Here is a 17,556-nt window from a genome sequence, read left to right as displayed (position 1 = left end):
ATGCAACATCAAGCAAATCGTTATCCTCTAAAATGTTGGTTGTTTAAAAACATTTAACGAAGTATTTTATTTCTATCCGTTTCTATTCCACGGGCGGTTCTACGACCTTTAATTCTCCTCCAACTCCTTCTACCTAGAGCTTTTCTGTTTATATTTTATAAAATAAATTGTCGAGTACTGGATTCTTGTGATACTTCTGCTCCTTCCAATCATGGCACATGCCTGTACAAGTGTACATTGTAAAGTCACTCGCAAGCGCCTTCGAATACATTTAAATATAATTTTCTTTCCGTTGCTCTTTTATTTTTCTATTTAATTATTCATTTCGAGAGTTTTTTCAAGTAATTGACGTTTTTCAATATCGTATTATACAGTTGACTTGCGTATAAGTTTTGTTATTTTACTAGAGTCAGGAGGTTTAAAACTTACCTGTTTTATTGGAGAATTTTATATGTTATCAATGTCCATATATATTTCATCGCAAGAGTTTAAAAAACAACCAGAAAAAGACGCTTATTTATATATGCTGGTTTGTATAAAAATAAATAATCATAAAAACAAATAAAAATGACGATTGAAAGCTCAAAATAATCATAACAGGATAATTGAAAAAAATAAGTATTTGATTAAGCTAAAGACAAATATTTGGTAATTACCAAATGCGGCAAAAAATTAAACCTGTTCATCCAAATATGGTGAACAATAACACATTTTAATATGTACTGATTAAATTATAGTAAGTATTTATATTTCAAATGACCTTAAATGTTCATTATCGAGGAAGGAAACTAAAACACTCTTATCACCTTAAAGTAACCGTAAAAGTATGCAAAAATAACAAATACAGATTCTGCTTTATCTACTTACTGTTTACTTAATGCTGTCTGTGGCTAAAAGAAATTAAATTACTAATTTACAAAAAAACATGTGCACACGACATCCAATTCTCAAGTACACTACAAAACGATGCCGACAAACCAAAGTAAAAACTAACAAGAACATAGGAACGTGCAATTAGTCGACTATTTCATTTGTACAACAACAATAAAATCAAGCGTTATCGGTCACTCCGGCTTTAATTGACGAATAAAAACTTACGCACATAAACTGGTTTAATAAGGGCCCGTAAAAATAATTTTAGACATCACTAACTTTACTATTATAGTTGTGTAGTAAAGCCATTGTTCTAAAAGAACTTTATGGGTAAAGAACAATTAAGTATAGTATTTCTAACCAGCTTGTCTAAATTTAGCCTGGCTTTTTTTTTTTTTCGATTTCGATCACATCTTGCTAAATACAATCTTATCTTCTTAAATAAAAACATTTGATTCAAACTTTTTATATTCGCGTTAACTGTTTTAGGAGGAGCTCATGGCTAAGCTACAACCGCATAAGTGAAACGATCACAGGTCAAGCTATGCTTGACGCGGTTGGTCCGTAGATGGGTGACCATCTTTGTCATAACGAGTTCCTCCATGTTTCGGAAGGCACGTTAAATTGTGGGTCCCGGCTGTTATTCCTACATCTTTGACAGTTGTTACAGGTAGTCAGAAGCTTGAAAAGTCTGACAGCCAGTCTAACCAAGGGGTATCGTGTTGCCCAGGTAACTGGGTTGAGGAGGTCAGATAGGCAGTCGCTCCTTGTAAAGCACTGGTACTCAGCTGAAACCGGTTGGACTGGTAGCCGACCCCAACATAGTTGGGAAAAGGCTAGGCCGGTGGTGATGTAATAACTGTTTTAGCAATGAAGATTTAAGATTTCAACCCCAAACAGTTAACACAAAACCCTGTAACTTTCACATCTCATTGTCTGTCGGTCTGTCGTAGTGTCACCAGGCTTTTGACATGTACCGTGTATTCCTTTCAGTTTTCATTTTCACAGACGATGTATTTCTGTTGCCGTTAAAGCAACAAACATGAAAATTATCATTGAAATTAAGCAACGGTTTGTAAGGACACAAATTTAAAAAGGACCCTCGGTGTTGCGAGACGTCTTGCTCCAGACATTATTCGTCATATTATTATAGTGATTATTATTTCAAAGAGTACTTAGTGACTTTGTTATTATTATAATTTTATATTCGTTCAATTCTTCTATTGCATTGACGTGTAAAGATTTGTGCTCCGAAAACGGTAGAATATTTTGGACATTTTAAACTATAGGTAACAATTTGTGACTACAATATTCTTACAAATAAATATATTTTATTCTATTCTATAAAATATCTTTTAAGCCTGCCAGACATATAAAAACAGAATGTCTGATTTTTAACAAATACCATCAGACAGATTACGTTACAAGTACTATTGAAAAAAACATTTGCAAATTTCACGTTAGCATAAAATTGTGAAGAGATTTTCAATCAATAGCAACTATGATGTTGTTTCCATGCTAAGTCTTATATAGAAAACCTAACCTACTATAAAAACTGCTTAGTACTATAGAACTCCTTAGAACCCAATTAAAAAAACTTTTTAAGGGAAAGTATATATCAACAAAAATGTACAATGAAGCACGTGTCTCTGATAAATAATGCATTTTTATTAACTTGCCCATCGTGCCCTGTATAGTGTTACAGTATCGAGCAGGGCTCCTGCACTAATTGCAGTCCTCGTTAAATATTAATACCCGATGATTGCGAGTATTGTATGTTTGCTATTTTTTGCGATAAAACCTAATATTCAACGTTCAACGAAATATCAGCGGCCATTTTTACGAGTCGAAATACAGCACATTTGAACAGTAATTGGCCTTTACATACACCCCTTATCTAAAAAGATATCGGACCGAACATTGATTAGTTATTTTCGTATTTTATTACTTACTTCCAATGTTATTGAATCGTTAATGCATAAAACTTTTTACGTTGATAAATTATATTTTTCAACAATTTCAAAGCGACAATATTCGTTCTCGGAAACAGCGTGGCAGTTAAAATAATCAGTAGCTGTAAAGCTGGTATCGTTAAATTTATCTAGCCCGGACTTTATCAACAACAATACACTAAGGAAAAACTTGATATTACGAGTAAGCTAATTAAAAGTTCAATGGTACTTCGAAAATATGTTCTTTTGTGATTTTATGAATGACTTGTCGAAGATTTTTATTTAAGTACAATGTTGTTTGTTAGGATTTCGTATTTGATTTCACGAAACTTTCGCGTATTTTATACGTAGATATAATATTATTGTGATGAATTTTATTCCATGCAGGAGGCATTTTAAAGTGTTTTTTTAAGTTTCACTGATGTAAGAATAAATGTGTATGCGATATTCGAACGCGATCTGATCTCGCGGGAAATAATTTAGTTCTTTACTCGCGCGTTAAAAAAGTAGTGAAGACTCCTTTTAAGACTTTAAAGCCTCAAAGAGCAGCAGAGATAATATAAAAATAAACGAACAGTGAGAAACTTAAATTAAGACGCACTAAAACTGAAGTGTAAACAATGATGACTATAAAACTACAGTTTTTATATTAATTATAATTTAAACAAATTTCCCAAGAATTTGTCATTATTACGTCGGAGAGCTATCAACTTCAATCGGACTCTCAGAACTTACGTAAAATCGTAAAACGAACCAACCGTGGAAGGGCAGTTAAAGCCAAAAATGAGACATAAAAAGTAATTGTTCAAACTATTAAAACTGGCCTCACTTCACCAGGTGTAAACACCTTTTATAATAATATATCTCACTCAAATGTGAAGCAACTTAATGAAGCAATTACTTATAAATAAAAATAAGAGGACTCTCACGTAAAATAAATCAACAAGAAGCTTTATTAACCAATATTTAATTAACACAAGACTTTAAGTTCTTACATAAAATTCGCAGCGATTAAAATTGTACAATAACTCGCGATCGCCGTTTCATTTAATAATTACACTTTACGAAAAACCATTTCATTGAATGAACGGTAGTCCATATTGGCATAATAAAGCGGTTTCACACTTTATTCGAAACAATATGGTTTTTGAAATAACTCGTGACAAGTGATTATGAAACAAATCGTTTTATGTGTCGATAAATTTGTGTTATTTTTATTGGTTGCCTTGTTGGGAGATTTAATACGCTTTAACTACGGCATTGTTTCATTTATCTAGCTTTGATTTGTGGTTTTTGTGTGACGATAGGTGTACCTACACTTTGGCTTGATAACGAATAGGTAATGCAAACCTAACAAAGTAGGTATATACCTAATACTGTATTTTAAACGAATTTGAAAATAAATTTATGTAAATTACGTTCATTATTTATGATATTACTGGTTTTTTAATTGGTGCCTAACATCTGAGTGAGCCTTAGGTAAATAGTTGATTAAAAGGTTGTTTTTTACACAAGCTATGATTGCACAGATTTCTAAAGAGGGTTTTCATCAGACTCCATCCTTAACTTCACTAAAACTAGTATATTATTGTATTAATAATATTTCCAATATTTCATAAAAAAATGGACAACTTGTAGCAGTCTGCTTTTCTCCTTACATTGAATTAAACATATGCATTGCAAAAAATTAAAAATAGATTCCGACTGCTTAATGCACAATGCATATTCTATGCCACATCAACACTGTTCACTAACTTTGAAATAAACTATCGAAGAACATATTATCCCAAAGGTAAACAAAAATATAATTAAACCACACGATTATTCAAAACAAACAATAAGTACTCACCTACGAACAGGCTACCACACCAGAATCACCGAAAACCGTACAAATTACGTAACGTCAGACAAATTTCGTACAATAAACATCAACCCTTCAGGATCAGAAGAATAGAACCGAATAAATCACGGAAAAACGCGATAAATCACGGAATCCCCCGCGAAAGGGCACGAAACACGTTCGTGAGGTTCAATGGTTTTCGCACGAATGAGGGGCTTTGAAAAAACCGCCCTCTCTTTGGGCGGCACGGGCGACACACCCCGATTGAACCCCGTATTTATCCGTTGTACCGAGATGTCCCCAGAGAGGTGTTGTATTCAATATCCAGACTAGACGACGTGAATATTTCGCTTTAGGTATTTTTGTCTCGTAAATAAAAATAGAAATGTTTTTAACCACAGTTCGTCGCTTGATCAGCTATATTTAGCTAAGGCTCATAACTAATGTTTATGTAACCAACGCGCTAAGTTTGTCAACATAACAGGACGGTAAACACCTTGGTCTGATCAAATATTAGTGTAGGTGGTAGTTATTGTAACATCTCGAAATAATAACTTGAGCAAAATATTCGAATTAAAATGATAAAACATTTCCCTACTATTTATACAGAGTACACTTTAATAACTGTTTTAAAAATAAAGATATACTTTATCTTTTATTTCTTAACCCACAATTTCCCACTGTTAGGAAAGGATACCCCTAAATCCTTCCTGATCCTTGTATTGGTCCATCTCACTTCTCAGATCAAGATTCTCAAAATGTAAAAGTTACAAACTGTCCAACACAAATAAATTCACTGCGACTTCATAGATGTAATGAACTGTAGCACCGGCTCGCGTCTCATAAAACTTCATGAAGAAAAAGTTAAATAAAACTCCCAGCAGGTAATGGGTATACGACTAGAAGTCCTATCATCTAAATAGGTACATTTATCAATACATTAAACTATTAACTACAGATTTGCAAGTTCCGTCTATCGAGTTACCAACTCTAATTGCACAGCTCGGTCGCAAGCAGCGCGTGTAATGTCGCTAACTTCGACAAAGTACAGAAAAACTAATAGTTTGTAAAGAGGGTTGAAGCGAAAAATATTAATTGATATCGGAATAAAGTTTATCATTGTGTCACAGACTTTAACTTACACCTAACTCGGGCTGTGCGTATGTAAGCGTATTGTAATATATTGAAAAGTAACATCGTACTGAGAAAACACGCGATATTGAAAATCATACGATTTTTTTTCTGTCTGTCTGCTAAATGTTTTATTAGTGATGTTCGCATCACTTCTTTTTACAAAAAATGTTGTTCGATTTAAAAATACTGAACTTTTACGCAAACGCCCGTTTTCCATTTTCGAGCGACCAAATACCCACTGATTTTACAGTACAAACAAAATATCGAAGGAGGGATAAACTTTTTGCATTTACAAACGAGCGTCGATGCTTTTTTTTTTGTTTTTGTTTTCGTCAAAAAATGTCGACGACCATTATATTTTAATATTTATCGAGAACTTTATGTGTTTAGTGATAAAAACGTTGATACTTTGTTGTTTGTATTTTCCTCAATTATTTTGTTTAGGTAACGAAATTATACCGAAAATGGTTAACTACAAACGCTTCTTACGTAAGACAGTCCCCTCGAAAATAATATTATAAAGGATAATTTTCAGGGTTTCGGAGCGAGGTTTGTAGAGGAAATTTCACGGGATCTTTAACCTTGCACAGTCGACAAAGAAAAGAAAACCTCGTTATGCTGAGATTCGCAGATTTAACGATGGAATAAAAGCTCCCAATTTCAAAATAAGACATTCATTTTGTTGTATGCTCCTATTGTAGTTTCGCATCCAATTTTAAAATTTCTTGCACTACATAAACTTTTAGTACCCTTTCAAGACGGTAAGAACATTATAAAAACACGTTATGTATACGGATTATGTTAAAAGTCACTTCCTTTAAACAACTACGATGCATCAGCAAAAAAATCCGGAAACAAGAAAATAATTTTAAAAAATAAAAACAATAAGAAAAATACGATCATAACTATAACCAAAAACTATGTAAAAAATGTGGCGGCATTTACGAAATTAATTAAAACGACGTTTAACGATATTTCACAGTGGGACTCCAATTACAAACGTTAAACCGAAAACATTAAGAACATAGAAACTGTAATTATATGCTTCAAGACTTAAAACCATGGAGGGAACACTTGAGACGAAATTGTTTCGTTTTGATGAGACAAAACTGTTTATATAACCTGACTTTTCATCATGACTTTATATAAGTCTAGATAGGATAGGTCTCAGAGAAGTTTGTCCATGTTATCTTTTGAGTGAACGCATTATTAGGCTTTAAGCTCATTCTGATATAGATCTGCACAAAGGGGTAGGACTTGACCCCGTCTCCAAAGCCATGCTACTAGCTGCCTTTTAAAGAACGCTGTTGTGAAAACAGAGACCGAAACGAACGACTAATGGGCTTAAATCGCGCTCTTTTCCTATCTCTCTCTTTTCAACGTGAAAAGTAGCGACAGACAGAGCTTAAAGTTAAGGTGTTTCAGTATTTAATAGGTAAGAGCTTTGGTAATGAAAACAGTGAACAGTGCTCAATGTAACAGAAAGATGGGCAGTGTCATTAAATGAAATATTATTTTTAAAGAAAATCAGAATAATATGAAGTAATGTGATTCTTGTTGCCTTTCATGCTTCATTTATATCTTTAATACCAGGAATTTCATAATAAAGATCAAAATATTGCCATGAATGGATATGTCGCTATAAATCCATGCACGAATTTAAAATCCCTTTCAGAAGCGTCAATAATTCGCGCATAACCAAACGAATGCCAATTAACAACGATATTCTTTTGTATTGCATTGTTAATAATGATCTCAAACAACGTTAAAGAAAGGTTTGATTTTCCAAAAAATACATTTGTTTTCCAGAATACGGTTCTGAAACGTTTTTCCTAGAACTGTTTGGCTCTTGTACTCGAGTTTTATTAATAATTTACCGTGAAAACTGCACTAATACGACTAATGAGAAGAGGATTAAATTTCCAGATATTTGCCCCCAACCTATAACTGCCTCTCCCTATTAGCCAGTTGTAAAACCTTACTACCATGTCCTGGATTAATATTATTACAAGTTTAAGAAAAACGCCACTTTAAAACAGACCGTGTCAAGTTCAATAATAATAGAAAATACATCTTAAAGTATTACTGGACAGAAAATGAAAATAAGCAAAAATTTAAACCAAACACAACGATCTTTGGAGAGGACAATAAGGATAGGCTTTACAAGACTAAAGTGCAATCGCATCAACCTAAAGCCTTAAGTACCGTGCTTTGAAAAATTAATTGGTTCTCAGACCTATTTATATTCGCTGCGAAAATTATATGTAAGAGTATACACATAAATATTTTTAAACAATAACGCCCTATCAGCTCACGATTAAGGACGAAAAGTCCGAAGCGAGTCGATCAATCCTCACACCTTCATACTACGTCTAGGTTAATAAAAATATTGTAGGTACTCACACATAAATATCTCTAACACAATTCACAAAACAAACATCTCATCATCATTAATGCTACAGATACCTATATTTTACTCTGCAGCGTATGCCTGAAACATTAATTCTCTACTCATGTACATCTCAAGTGCACGAGAGTAGCTGGCTGCCGGGAACAAAGCACTCGACAAACCACCATCCTTCCTAGAAGCCTGCAAATGTTCGAGGAAATTCGTAATCACCCAAAATGTAATATCTTAATTCCCCTTATGCAAAATGGACCAGCAGAAACCTGAATTCGGAAAAGGAAGACCCAAATAAACCTAGTATCAAGTAGGTGGACGTAACACCCGGTTTTGTTTCAACATTATAAAATAAACACTCAATAATTTTACCTATCTCGTAAAGTGTAAACGAAAGCAAGATGTCACTTTTCAAATGACATTAGCAGAAATATATTTTTCACAGCGATCTCAAAAGTAAGTAAGATTCTATTTAGTGTTGATGGTTTTTTAAGGCGGTGTTATTTTTACAATATTCCAATTTCCATGAATTTCGTTTTTCAATGCCAGATTTGGGCACTCTACCAGCCGGCAGCGATGCCGATGAATTTTTGATGACTTGTTTTAAGTGTTTATGTATTTAATCTAATTTGTTGGTATATTAGTTATTGATGTAAACTAAGGCTCATTTTGAAAAAACTGTGTTTTCTTGACTGACTTCACGTTTTTAGTAGAAACGCCTACAAAAGGACTGAGCAGGTTACGATAGTTCATGCCCAAAATACTATTAGGAAGGATGCTCATTTTTGTGATATAGACCGCGCAGCCTGTTTCTGTAGGATGTGGGCTGGCATTTAGGATGTGTGCTACGATTACCTGTTCTTTTTTCGGACCGAATTTAAGGGCAAAATGAGTACATAGAGCTATATAATGGATTGTGACCATACAGGCTCTAGAAAGGAGACTAAATAGTCGAGCTATGGGCTTTGGGCACCTCGTGTGTGAAAACTCTTAGATACGTCAAATGGTTGATAAATTAGAGATTTTAGATATTGGACGAAAAAAAGTAGGTTGAGTCGTTTTATCAAAATATGGCTAAAAAATGTGGTTAGTGTTTTGACCCGGAAGCTAATTTATATTTTCCTATTCTCTGATAGAAAACACTAGAACTATGCAGGAACTTTCGTTTTCTTAAGTCTCGCCATCTAGATCTGTGATATTGATTCATTCGAGAACTTTCTAATATGTTAACGTTTTTCATTGCCCAAATTTCAATACGTAAGTTGGTAAAATATAACATACATTGTATTCTGATCTGATCTGTCTGATCCAAACACATTATCCCCATATCTATTAGCATGACTTACATATTGATAACTGTCTACCATTTGCATTTACATAATATATAAGTGTATATAAGTGGTAGTTTCAATGTTGGGCTAGGGGATAAAACGCAAGGGATAATGGATTTGTGGTCAGACTGTGTTCATTTGTTTACTGAATACAGCTTCGATATTCAAAATGTACGTTGGTTATGAATGTATGAAAGTCATATATAGAAAGAACTTGGTATAAATTTTAAGCTGGCATTTTTTTTGGAACACTTGTTATTAGTGATAAGAAAAAGTGAGAAGAAGTATAGTGAAGATTGAAAGTCACTTGGTAAGAAAAGGACTATGACTATGAATGGATTAAGCAGAGAAAAACCGAAGAAGACATTGATTTATGGAATGCGATACGGGAAAGTGGTGATAAACGTGTAGAAACTTTGAATTATTGAAAAATAAACGTCGCGCCCAAAACCAAACAAAATACAAAAGTCTTATGTCAGTCTTGCTTTTACGTACTCAAATTCATAAAAGCGTGGTGGATGAAAAATTGTGTTCCAAATTTCTCAAACTGGATTTAATTAAAAAACAGGTCACGAAAGTTCCTTAAGTAGGTCAGTAGATATAAAAATAAAGAAGAAAGTGAACAATCTAACAAAACAACGATAGAGTAAAATATTGTTTACAATTAATGAACCCATTCATGCCTTAGGGTTTACGATCCCTGGGGCTACAGACATGAGAATGTCAACCTTCGATTGTAGATAATGCGAACACCCACTACTTCTAAGAATACATCACTCGACTTTTATAAATAAAACTGAGGACAAGTCCAATAAAATTATATTTACTTTGCTTGCTTACTATTAAATTTTAAGATTTTTTTTAATTTCCTAGATCCATTTCATTCAAATTTATACCAAACTAAGATATGGTTGTGTACGAAATTTTGAAAAAGTTTAAAATTTTATCCCGTTACGCATTTTTTTTCTTTCGAAATATTCAAACATGTCGCACGTATCGCGAAAAGAAAAAAGTTATATCCACATTCAGCCTCACCACATTCTACCGCAGATGTAAATCCAATCTCATATTGAACTGCAAACACTAAAGTAAACGTCACGCGTCACTCAGATGCAAAAAAGGTAAATTTGAGTTAAAATGTTGATGTTTCAAAGAATGAATTACAATCGCAAAGTGCGCTTCAAGACACACGGAATGTTTTGTACAAAAATGGGCCAAGAAAAAACCAGTTAGTAAAGCAAAATGGTTACCCATCTTCTTTTTGACTGCCTCAAAGGTTGATTAATCTAGATTTTTGCAATGTTACCAAAATACATTGCGTCAACAAAATAAATCATCTTCATGTGAAAAGGTCAACTGTCTACCTATCACGGTTCATGAGGTTCAACCTAGTGTCTTAATGCAGGATTTCCGATTTTACCCTTTAGATACGGATCCCTAAAAACAAAATACAAACGGGCCCGCACAGTAAAAGTTCATTTTCCTCTCGTGAAAAGTCGTTTCTACTTATTTCGTTTTCCGATTCCAAGTTTTTCTTGTGTAATTTAATTAAAGACAGTTTGGAGTGCAAACTTGGCAAAGATGGAAAATAGACGACTGTGCATTTACGTAATAGAAAAGAAATGTCGTGTGTGTTGGATAGAAATAATGATACGTATTTATTTTATTATCGGTCGGTTTTTTTGTATTTATCAATAAAGAATAAAAGTGTTGTACTCATTCTAGTACTTTATAGTAACATAGTATATATTATACTCGTAATAGCGAACACTTAGAGTTCTGTATTAGCTAGAAAACCGCTTCAGAACGTGAGGTAATAGATTTGGTGTTTTGGAAACTTTAAAGCTGAAATTTTAGATTTAAAAAAGATAGTTTTTTTTTAATAAATAGGAGTATTGAAAGTAAAAATATTTTTTCAATTCATAGCTGTAATGATCCAAGAGAAGTTATTACAGAAACAGTAATTCAACCTTAGATTACAAATATAGAGCTAAAACTTACGTTACGCCTGAAAACACGTGTCAATTCAATTATTTAGTGCGATGGCCAAGTCTCAATATATTTCTATAAAACATTCAAGAATTTTAATATTGATACACGTCACTATAAGATGCTGTTAATTATTACGTAACAACTTAATGCTTCGAGTACGGAGATTCCAGACACAATAAAATTGATTTTCAATTGTTATCGACCACGACCGTGGTCTTAGAGACTGGACGTATTAAGACAGAAAGTCACTTAAGTAGAGACTGAATAAATTAATAACCGACTTGGTATTACATGGATCTCACAACTTTTTACCGCAGAACAACTGAGTTGCTAGACTTGGTTTTTTTGTCAAGTATTGTTTTTGACGGGATAACATTATCTATTTTTATGACTTTAACTTAAGAAATGCACCCTTTTTATAATGAAATCGTTTTAGGAAATAATTTTACGCCTTACTTCTAGGATCAATCCTAACTGGATGTACGAAAATAATCAACATAGAAGCATTATTAACTGACTTCTAAAAAAAGGGGTTTATTCCCTCGATTCAATTCGACCTTATAGAGTTACTGTGCTCTTTAATTAGTTAGATTAAAATATCTTAACATAATGTCTTTTCGTTTGATCTAACATTTTAGTAATTTTTGTAAGTGAAACACTTCTATTTCTACACCTTTTGACAAAAAAATGGAGTTCTTATGTACAAGAAAATAACTATTAAAATGAGAAACATGACGCGTATGTGAATAGGGTATATGGTTGACTGGTTGTCAACGGTGAAGGAAATTTCTGTAGGGAGAACTTCCGACTCCGATATAATGTCAGTTTCCATTGAAAACTTTGTAGCCAAAGTAACGTAGTTTTAAATAAAATTTACCGTGAAGTAGAGTTACTTCCTGAGCGGTAGATTGGTTTGAATTAAGTTAAGATTTATGTTATTTGTAATATTGGTTGATTATTACATTTGATATTTTTCTAACCTATAATAACTATATTTTAATAGAAAGCTATCATTGTTCCCCTTTTGTTTTAGTTTCGTGATTTCTTTTTATTTTTATATTTTTGGTTTTGGTAATTCAGACTCTCCTTTTAGGTATTTTAATAATAATAATACTAGCTTGCTATTATTGAAATTAAAAATGTATGGTGATTTTTTAAATAGCTAATGATATTTATTATATGAATTTACAACTTTCAGCAACATTCAGTGCTTTTTTTGTAAATAATATTAAAAAAGTGACAAAACTATTTGTATATTCTAAGTTTCTAGTTTTAAATGTTTTTTGCTAATTTTATTTTTGTCTAATCAAATGAAAGCCTCGAAGGACCACTTAATTCAGAAACAACCGCAGGATTAAAATTTTCTTTATTTAATTATAATTTAATATTTATTAACAACCGTCGTAAATTAAAATAAGAAGCTGCAGATATTGAAATATTTAACGAAAATAAATAATATTCGATGTAGATGCCAAATTTTATTTTAGGTAAATAAAAAAAAATGGACAACGCCATGTTATCTTAAAAAAAAGTAACAGTTAAATGGGATTCATGACTTCGTACAGTCAACAATAAAATTCTATGAACACTATCGGGTTTACATGGTATATACAGTATTTCATTGCTATAACAATAAAAAACAAAACCAACATTATAGAAAAAGATAGATTAAGAAAACCCGGTTTTTTTTCATCGCGCTGCAAGAACCCATCCAAATATTATTGTAATTTTAAACATTCTTGAGACTCTATAAACCTGTGTAGACTTGGACTTCTGTCATTGACTCTACCAAATATTCGTAGGGTTCTACGAGCCATTTATCCGAGATCGTTTGATATCACTCAAAGCTTGGATCTCGGTTTTAATATAGTAATATACGAGAGGCAACAAAGCCAATCATGTAGATAACGTATCAGTCATTGAGAACACAAATATTTATAGAGTAATGTGGTAAATACAGATAGATATGTGACAATGATGTGACAAGTGATGTTTATGTTATAGCTTTTTGCTTTTTGTTTTTATTAGGGAGTAAGCCCTCCCTAAGGCAAGCAGATTATTGTTTTCGCTTGAAAAAATCCGCATAGTGTATATTATAGTCTTAGATAGAAATAGTATTATTTGATTTTTGAAGATTATTTTTCATTTTTTCATGTAACGAATTCAAAGTAAATAAATAGTAATGAAATGATGAGAAACGGAGAATATCTTTTTTTTTAATTTTAGTATTATATTTAATTGTATATTTTGTTTTGGGTGGTATTATTATCCTATCATTGTTTTTTAAGCCGCTAGAGTTTTAATTTAATTAAGTGATTAGTAAAGCAACATATCCTAAAGTATCATAATTATTTCAAAAACATTTCTGATTTAATTTCGGACACAAATAAATATTTCATAAAAAATAATTTCAAACTTCAACACTTACACTCTAAATTAACTAAACTCTACATTACGGAAATCTAAATACTTTCATGCATATTCAAACCTTTCAGTACACGTTTACTTAAATTACTGAGTCATATTGCATACCATTTCAATCGGAATTACTAATCATAACTATCCGAATTGCGATCATTGAATGCGTTCAACAAATTAACTCACAGACGTAAGTCAATTCAACTCAAATAAACTCTTCAATTTTATGATCTGCAAAAAATTTCCTCGCTCACGTTATTCTATTTCAGAGAGTAAAAGCAAACTGAACGCCAAGTCAAAATGAACGCAAACGTATAAAAAAATCACAGTAATTAATAAAACTCGACAGTTTCAATTCAATTACCTACTTATCTTTCTTACCTTATCCTTTTTACCTATGAGTAGAACAAGGTTGGACAAACACTAATGATTTGTTTCACATTCCCATAATAATCTAACGGAGTTTCTCTCAATCGGGAATGAGCGATAAGATATGGAAATCGCATGTAAATTGGTGACATCTATCAAAATATCTTGAGAGAAAATTATAATCTACTTTTTCTGCTATTTTATTTATGGAGCTTTGGGAATGATAGATGTCGCATCTATTTTTATTTAAATTATGTGATTATTATTAATTAAGTATATTCATATAACAAGAAAAACTACTCAACATATTATGATAATGATAAAAAATAATTTGTAGAGCTACACTTTAAAAAAAAAAACCCCACATCAAAATGTAAAGAATCATAGAATACTGCGACACTAAGGACCAAAATAATCCGTGTATTTACTTTCTTGATTTTCAGTGCTATTTGGTATACATTAAACGTCAAATTAATTGCACTCTACATAAACGTTCTAATCAATGAAGCAAATAAAAACATTCAACTACTTTAAAAATAAAATACGATATCAATGTTAAACTCTACATTTTTTAGTTAGCATGTTCGGTAAAATCTTAGTGACTAGCTCAATTGCAAAATAACTGTTTTCAGTTTCATTAAAATAAAAGAATTCGAAACTCCAACACTCGATGGCCAATGATTCTAAATAATGTTGAATCTTAAAACTCCAGACTCTACCACCTCTCCACTAAACCCACACTACCCTAATCAATATTTAAATGTGCGTATAATAAATCAGGAAACAGAAAAGTACCGATGAATAATATTTCATACAGAAATTATCTCATTTTATAGTTGACCAAGACTAAGTTTTATAGTCCAGAAAATTTTAAAACTCGTCTCTCTAAGTGTTTTCCACTAACAGCTTTCGAAGTTGTGAAAGAACCAACTAACTTCAGGAAATTCAACCTGCATAATGTTTACATTCTAACTTCAAACTACTTTTCAAGTCATGCAAACTATCTGAAACATTCCTATAATAAATCAAACGTACTAAGAACGAAGCTTTAAAAGTTTAAAAAACTAAAAGAAAGTCCACTTGTACTAACATTACCACATCATACATCAAAACCAATTCAATTTCAAATTTACCTCCTAATTCGCTGCGAACTGGCAACGTCGCGAAATATACGCTGTCAGCGAACGCGCAAGCATTCAACTGTTCGAAAATGTAACGCGCGACTGTCTGGCGGCAGACATCTGAGGGGCGCTGTGCGACGTTGCCACGCCTCTGCATCAAAACCGACCAATGAGTTGCGCGCACGCTCCGAATGTGTTTTGAATTCACGACTTTTTTTCTGTAGCAACATCTCTTTCGTTCCAACACGGTTCGCTTAGGTGTGAGCGGGATAGCGCAACGATTGTTTGATATTCAGGTTCGTTATACCGAGTTGAACGCAATTAGAAAGTGACAAATCGCGGGCGTTGTGATATCGTATTTTGAGCTTAGTGGCGTTGTTAATAAGGAATATTGTATCTAGTTACGTCTTAAAAGTTTAAGTAAGTTATTGAATAAAGCGTTACACAAGTTACTGTAAATACAGGCACGGTTTGCGGTGGAGGATCGATTATTTAAAGAACCGGTGCCTTCGAGACGCGGTATTTAGGGTTGTTCGGAAAAACTTATTTGTTCCTTGATGAATTTTATGAAGAGTAAGTATGTTAAAGATATTTATTCAGTGAATCAATAAAAAAAAACATACTTTTATTATGGACAAATTCTCGCTTAAAGCTTATAACTGCGAAAATTTGTTTTCAACATTAATAGAAAAAAAAAATATGAAAAAAAAAATGTAGGTTACTTTCCATTAATAAATTACCCAAAAAAAGAACTTTAAAATAAAATTACAAAGTTTCAACAATTTTCACATGCGTCACGAGTTAGCTCTTAAAGTTTCATGTCCTAGAGTTTAACTCCTGTTTCACGTTGTAAACCAATAGAGGGCGGGACGTGCTCCAAGCCAACATTGCTTGGGATAAAATGACATGCGATTCAATTGAATGAAAACCGAGTTTAAATACGTAGTAGACTGTAGTTAATTAATGCCATTTAATTAATAATCTCATTTGTGAAAAAGGTAGAGTCGTTTATTATTTTACAAATGCTGGTTTCTATTGGAAAGATAACTGTACGTTATATATATTTTTTCTATTAGGTGCAAGCAGAATAAGACGTACTTTTGAATCACAGTACTGTTTTAGGGATTGGATGCTAAGTTTTTAAAGCTTTTGTTTTGGATCTGGTAAACTTTGATTTGGTGTAATAAAGTAATTGTTTAGTTTTAGTATTATTACTTGTATAAGTATTTTATTACATTATTCCTAGCTTAGCTTCAATGTAAAATATATAGTATTGTCTTGATAATCTCCTTTGTTTCATATGGTATATATATTTTTTTACAAACTGGTGTCGGAGCTTAAAAAACTCGCACGCCTTTGACGTGACTTTACAAGCACTTGAAAAATTCTCAGGTTTTCCGGTTTCCGTACGTCGCAGACATTTCCTCCACTATTTTTAGCTAGTGATAATTACTTTGTGATACTCCTACGAACGTACTGAAACTACTACTCTTGACGTTACACATATCACTGAAATATTCTGGCTTGATAGATTTAGATTTTAATAAAAAGGAAAAAAATATCTTGACTTCTTAGACGACGATGACAATATTAGAAATTATTTGCGTTTTCCGACTTACAACTTAAGTCACGGTTTTTCTTATAATATAGGTATAAATAAGGTAGCACAAGAACCAGAATCCCGTACTATCAACAAATATCTTATCTTTCCTTAAGATGTAGAGTTCATAAAAAAAATATTATCACTTAGCAACATCAACAACAATATTAATCGCCAATTAAAAAAGTATTTTAATCCATCTACAAATGTTTTGCTTGACCTTTTGAAGGACGTATTACAGGGAAATTTACTAGGGTCCGCGCCCTTAAATCCCTGTAACAAATCCCTCGCGTTAATCGCCTTTCGTTTTATCCCTTGTACTGCCTCTCAGACTTAATTCTTGTTAAAATATACGAGTAGGTACTAAGCTGCGTGTATAAATGTGAATTCGTTTCGGCTTCGTGTACGATACTTATATTTATAGTTTTTTATTTTATTATTTATTGATTTCCATCATATTAATATGGTACAAAAACGCGTAGAGCATAAGATAACTTCTAGAAATGTACCTAAAAATACTTTATG

General features: G+C 32.4%; 1 protein-coding gene across 1 annotated transcript in view; it reads right to left on the bottom strand.

Moving 5' to 3' along the window:
- Positions 1-16,153, bottom strand: part of LOC113508402 (LIM/homeobox protein Lhx9-like) — a 38,794-nt gene extending 22,641 nt beyond the window's left edge. The window contains exon 1 of the mRNA XM_026891428.1: positions 15,444-16,153. The gene's annotated coding sequence lies outside the window, so the exon portion shown is untranslated. The remainder of the gene's footprint in view (positions 1-15,443) is intronic.
- Positions 16,154-17,556: the final 1,403 nt, after the last annotated feature.

This window comes from Trichoplusia ni, chromosome 1, assembly GCF_003590095.1.
Source record: "Trichoplusia ni isolate ovarian cell line Hi5 chromosome 1, tn1, whole genome shotgun sequence".
NCBI classification, from domain to species: domain Eukaryota; kingdom Metazoa; phylum Arthropoda; class Insecta; order Lepidoptera; family Noctuidae; genus Trichoplusia; species Trichoplusia ni.
The sequence above is the reverse complement of the archived record's forward strand: the minus strand, read 5'-3'. Positions and strand labels throughout refer to the sequence as shown.